At 39.3% G+C, this 6,181-nt stretch overlaps 2 pseudogenes; both read left to right on the plus strand.

The window, feature by feature from the left end:
• The window catches only part of LOC102870847, a 138,165-nt pseudogene extending 133,778 nt beyond the window's left edge, over positions 1 to 4,387 (plus strand).
• On the plus strand, positions 4,388 to 5,541 carry LOC102871256 (annotated as a pseudogene).
• Positions 5,542 to 6,181: the final 640 nt, after the last annotated feature.

A 6,181-nucleotide genomic window follows, 5' to 3' on the forward strand; every position in this document is an offset into this window, starting at 1 on the left:
AGAATTTTTGTCTTCTGGACATTGAGCCTCAGTCCATATTGAAGGCTGCAGTCCTTGACCCTCTGCAGTAAGTGCATGAGGTCCTCCTCAGTTTCAGCGAACAAGGTTGTGTCATCTGCATAACGCAGATTGTTGATAGATCGTCCACCAATCCTAACGCCACGCCTCTCCTCCATAGTCAAATTCTTTTGCATAATCAATAAAACATAGATTGACATCCCTCTGGTACTCTTAACTTTTTTCAAGCTCCATCTGAGATTAGAAATAGTGCCATAACCTTTTCTAAACCCAGCCGGTAGTTCTCTGTCAATGTATTATTCAAGTTGTTTTTGGATACTCTGCTTCAGGATTTTACTTATGTGTAATATTAGTGATTTTGTTCAATAATTTCCACATTCTGTTGGGTCACCTATTTTGGAATGGGAACAAATATGAATCTCTTCCAGTCAGTTGGTCTGGTAGTAGTTCTCCACATTTTTTGATACAACCTAGTGACCATGTCCAGGAATCATCTGTTTGTTAAAATATGTCAATTCCTGTGGCCTTATTTATTTTTTTTTGTTAAGTCCTTTAGAGCAGCCTGAACTTCTTCCTTAATAGACATTGCCTCTTCATTATATGTTTTCTCCTCCTTTTTTTGTTAATGTTGTTGTTATGGTATAAGACGATTCTTTTTTTAAAAAAAAAATATTCCATACTGTTTTATATAAAAAGTTCATATACATTGTTTTTTCACATTGGACCTTTCCCCTTTCATTTACCAAGTTCTCTTTCCACCAGTGTAATTGCGAGACCCTATATTTAAGTCTCCCCAACCCTGCCTCCTCGAATGCTCATACACACTCTACAATAATGGTCTTTTACAATATTTGTCTTTATGGGACTGAGTTAGTACACTCAGCATAATGCTCTCCAGTCTCTCCCGTGTTGGGTCGTAATCTATAAACTCATTGCTCCTGCGTGCTGCCTAGTATTACATTGTGTGAATGTACCAAAATTTCTCAATCCTTTCCTTCTGGTTGGGCATTTGGACTGTTTCCATGTTCCTACAATGGTGAATGATGCTGCAATGAACACTGGTGTACAATTCTTTGTGCCTCAGTTCTCTTTTTCTTAAGGTATAATCCAAGCAGTGGAATAGCTGGGTCATATGGAATATCTATGTTCAGCTTTTTGAGGAAATTTCAAACATCCATATAGAGTGGTTGTACCATTTTACAATACCATCAACAATGTATAAAGAGTTCTTTAACTTGACACTTCTTCTCCAACATTTATTACTTGATTCCCTTCTAAACTTTGACACTGTTACTGGAGTAAGATGGTATCTCGTTGTGGTTTTGATTTGCATCTCTCTTATTGCCAGTGATTTGGAGCATTTCTCATGTGTCTAGTGGCAATACAAATGACCTCCTCTATGAAAAGTCTTTCTATGTCCTTTGCCCATTTTGTAACTGGATTATCAGTCTTTGTCTTTTGGAGATCCTGTAGGATTCTGTAAACATTTGTTATGAGACCCTTCTCTGAGATTGTATTGCCAAATGTTTGTTCCCATGCAGTAGGATTTCTTTTCATCCTATTGGAAAAGTTCATGATGAACACAGAGATTTAATCTTTAGAAGGTCTCATTCATCAGTGTTATCCTCTTCAGATGTGTTTTTCTGGCTGTATTTCGCAGTCCCTTTATACTATAGACTAGGCTTTCTAAATTTGGTACCATTTCATCTCTTATGAGCTTTATGGTTTTAGGCTTTATTCTGAGGTCTCTGATTGACCTTGAATTGATTTTTGTTTTTGGTGTAAGATGTGCATCCTGTTTAAGCTTTCTGCAGTCCAGATCTGCCAGCACCTTTTGTTGAAAAGGTTGCCATTTCCCCATTTGATAGGTTTAATTTCCTTGTTGAATATCAGTTGACTGTGGTTACATACATTTCTGAGTTCTAAATTCCATTCCACTGGTCTGTGTGCCTGTCATTGTACCAGTATATTGTGCTGTTTTGGTTACTACTGTGTTTTGTACTGTGTTTTCAGATCAGGGAGTGCTATGCCTCTTACTTTGTTTTGGTTTTTCAGAAGTATTTTGCTTATTCGGGGTCATTTTCCTCTCCCAAGTAACTTGACAATTTCCATTTGTATGTACTTGAAAAAATAAAATTGGTATATGTTGTGGGATTTTATTGAACGTGTACATTGTTTTTGGTAGTATTGTCATTTTCACCATACTGAGTCTTCCTATCCATGAATGAAGAACATTTTCCCATTTATTTAGGTCTTTTATTGTGTTTCACAAAAATGTTCTGTAGTTTTCTTTGTATAGGTCTTTTGTTTCTCTAATTAGGTGCACTTCCAAGTATCTCAACTTGTGGTTGCCTATTGTAAATGGTATTGCTTTCTTGGTTTCCTTTGCTGAGTTCTTTTTTGTTACTGTAGAGGAATCTCACGAATTTTGGATATTGATCTTTTATCCTGCCACCATACTAAATGTACTAGCATTAAAAAATGTGTGCTGGGTTAGGTTTTTAGGTGGTTTTTTTGTTATTTTTTGAGTTTTTGTGTATATACACTATCAATCATCCACATAGAAGGACTGTTTAACCAACTCTTTGCTGATTGAGATACCTTTTATTTCCTTCTACTGTTAAATTGCCCCAGTAAGTACTTCCAATACAATATTGAATAACAGTGGTGGTAGTGCACATCCTTGTCTTTTCCTTGTTCACAAACAAAATACTTTTAGTCTTTCTCCATTGAGAATTTTATTGGCCCTTGGTTTTGCCTATATACCTGTGACTATGTTGAAGACATTTCCTTCTAGTATAATTTTGTTGAATGCCTTAATCAGGCAGGGATGTTGGATTTTGGCAAATGACTTTTCTGCATCAATTGCTAAGATCATATGGTTCTTGTTATTTGTTTTGTCAATGAGGTGAATTATGTTGATTGTTTTTCTTATATTGAACCATCCTTATATACCTCTTATGAATCCAACTTAGTCATGATGTATTATTAGGGAAAGATTTGAGTGTTGTCAATTACGTTATAGCTTAGATACATGGGTTTGGATAGTATTGTTTGTTCCTATTATTATGGCACTTATCTCTCAGTCTGGTGTAGCTTATGGGATGATCTAATGCTGGAATCTGTCCCATTAGTGTGTTAAGTACCAGAAGTGTCACCCATTGTAGAGAGGTTACAAAAGAGCACCTAGATTAAGACAGACTATGAAGAATGATTGGTCATCCACTTATTAAACAACAGGCTTTCAAAAACACAATGAACAGAAGAACATGAGTAGTTATAGTATTAGACATAAAGCCTCGATAGAAAGTTACTAAAAAAATGAGTATAAAGTTCCAGGAGGGGTAGAGGAGATGGGAAGCAATGGAATGTGGATGTTCAGGGGAAAGAGGAGATTAATCATTGGGTTGTACAATTTGAAGGGTGGGAGGGGTGAGGGAAATTGAAAGAATTTGTTTGAATTTGTATTTGAGTTTTGTAAATAAACTAGTAGAAAAAAAATATAAAATAGCATTTATTTCAGGGGAAAAATTAGTAGAAACAGCTGCAAACAGCCATTAATAATTAGAACATAAAATATGTAAATTATGAATGTAAGAAAAATAGAAGTTGTAAAAAATGAAATGGAATACATGAAGATTGACATTATAGGCATTAGTGAACTAAGATGGCCAAGCATGGACCACCCTGATGTAATCGCAGAATCGACTATGCTGAGAATAAAAAAAACTGAGGAAATATGGTCGTGCACTCGTAGTTAAAAAGGAAATTTCAAGATCCATCCTTATGTACAATGTTGTAATAGGGTACTATCCAAAGACGCACTAGGAAGACCTGTTAATTTAACTGTTATTCAAATTTATGCAATAACAACTAAAGACAAAGAAGAGGAGATTGAGGGTTTCTGTCAACTTTAGCTGTCTGAAATTCACCAGACGTGCAATCAAGATGCATTATTAGTTATTGGTGAACAGAAACCTAAGTTGAAAACAATGAGAAAGGAATGGTATCAGGAAAGTATGGACATGGTGACAGAAATGAAGCTGGAGAGTTAAAGATTAAATTTTGTGTGCTCAATTATTCATTCAGAGCAATATCTTTTTAGAAACCATACACAATGATCTTTCATGTGGCCCTCAACCTGGTAGATTGTACAGGAATCAGATTGACTACATTTGCGGAAAGAATCATTGGAGAAGTTCAATTTCAGCAGTCAGACTAGATCAGGGACTCTGCCATCAAATGAGGGCTGGGTCATCAGACTAGGAGTCTTTTTTCTTCATCACATCTACCAGTTTTCCGACTTTCCTGTGTGGTGCAGTAGTATGCCTAGGGGAGGTTGGGGTCCAATAGCAAAGTTGGTCAGATCTCAGACGACAAACTAAATGCAGAGCTATGGATGTAGAGCCATACTCAGGGGAATGCCAAGATCCTTAACAATTGCATCTCACAGAAGACCCTAGGCAAGTGGATCACTGCCAATCCTGACCCCTTGGCATCGAAAGTCAAGGACACTTTCTTTGGCCAGCTGCCCTTTCTCTTCAAAGCGCTCAAGTGTTAAAACAGCTTTGTCCATTCAGATACACCCCTAACAAGGAGCTGGCAGAGAAATCACACCTTCAGGCTCTGGAGCAGTTCCCTGATATAAACCAGCCATTGCCCTCACCCCTTTCCAGGGCTTATGTGGCTTCTGGCCAATCGAGGAAACTGTGACCTTTCTGACTAAGGTGCCTGAGTTCCAGGTTTTTTTATTGGAGATGATGCAGCAACATCACTAAAGTAGAGAATGAACCATGGCTCCCAGGCTGTGGCCTCAGCCCTGTGGAACTGCTTCTCCCATCTGACGAAGAGTGAGAATGAGGTGGTAGTGGAGCAGCTCAACTTGTTGGTAAAGAGCATCTCAAAGCAAGTTGCTGTTGAGAAAAGTATATAGGACATCAATGGACAGCTCCTCCTGGAGCTGCACCAGCAGTACCCAGGAGATACAGGTTGCTTTGCCATCTACTTCCTGAATCTTCTTACCCTGAAGCCGGGAGAGACTATGTTTCTGGAGAACAACGTGTCTCATGCCTACCTGAAAGGAGACTGTGTGTAATGCACAGTGTGTTCAGACAACACAGTGTATGCTGGCCTGACAGCCAAGTTCACTGATGTACACCAATGTTGCATGCAATGCTCAACATACACCCAGTCCCAGCAAGAACAGAGAAGGTCAAGAATACCCGTATCTCTCCATCTTTGACCCTCTCATGCCAGACCTCACCATTATGAAGATTGAGGTCCCTGGGTCTGTCAACAAATATAATTATCTTGGTCCTGGAATCCGCTAGTATCTTCCTGATGGTGCAGGGCACAGTCATAGCCAGCACACCCACAGCTCAGGCACCTATGCCCCTACAGCGTGGTGTGGTACTCTTCACAGAAGCCAACGAGAGTGTCTCACTGAAGCCTACAGTGTGTAAGGGCCTATCCAAGCCGGCTGTCTGCTGTAGCAGCCACAGTCTCTGTAGTTGCCCAGTCTAGGCTAGCCTCAGCTCATTAGTTCTGGCCTAAGGCCCGTTTCCTGCTCTGAATTTTTAGGTGTAGCTTGGTGGATCTGGGGAATGGAAGGACTACATGGAGAAATGAACTAAAAGGCAGTGACTGAGCATGCCCTGTCTGAACCATTGTTTTAGTGAAGACTCTTACTGTGTTCTCGCCACTCTTGTCTGCATTTGAGCCAGGATCTCTTAAGCTCAGGAGGCCGTAACTCCGCTCTCACTGCCACATTAGACTACTTCCTAAAATCAATGACATTATTAGTATCACTCAGATCTAGAGGCTTGGTGACTACTACGCATGTGCAGGCTTCTGGCTTCAGGACTGACAGTTTCCTCAGCTGCAGAGAAGTTAGGCAGGCCTGTTGTCTAATGTTAATGTTGCTCTTCTTATTGTGTCAAGCAATTAAAGATTTCCTGTGTTGAGGCTGCGGTGGGGGGAGGGAGAAGAAAGACCAAACAAAAACAAAAACTAGACCAAGTGCCAATTGTGGAAAAGACCATCCAGTACTCACGTGCAAGTTTAAATTGAAGCTGAGGAAAAATAAAACTAGCCCACAGGAACCAAAATAAGACTGTGTATCTAGCCAAGCTGAATTTAAGAATCATCTCAAGAATAAGTCTGA

The sequence above is a fragment of the Elephantulus edwardii genome, unplaced genomic scaffold (assembly GCF_000299155.1).
Source record: "Elephantulus edwardii isolate Elephantulus edwardi_28Jun2011 unplaced genomic scaffold, EleEdw1.0 scaffold00142, whole genome shotgun sequence".
Taxonomy (NCBI): Eukaryota; Metazoa; Chordata; class Mammalia; order Macroscelidea; family Macroscelididae; genus Elephantulus; species Elephantulus edwardii.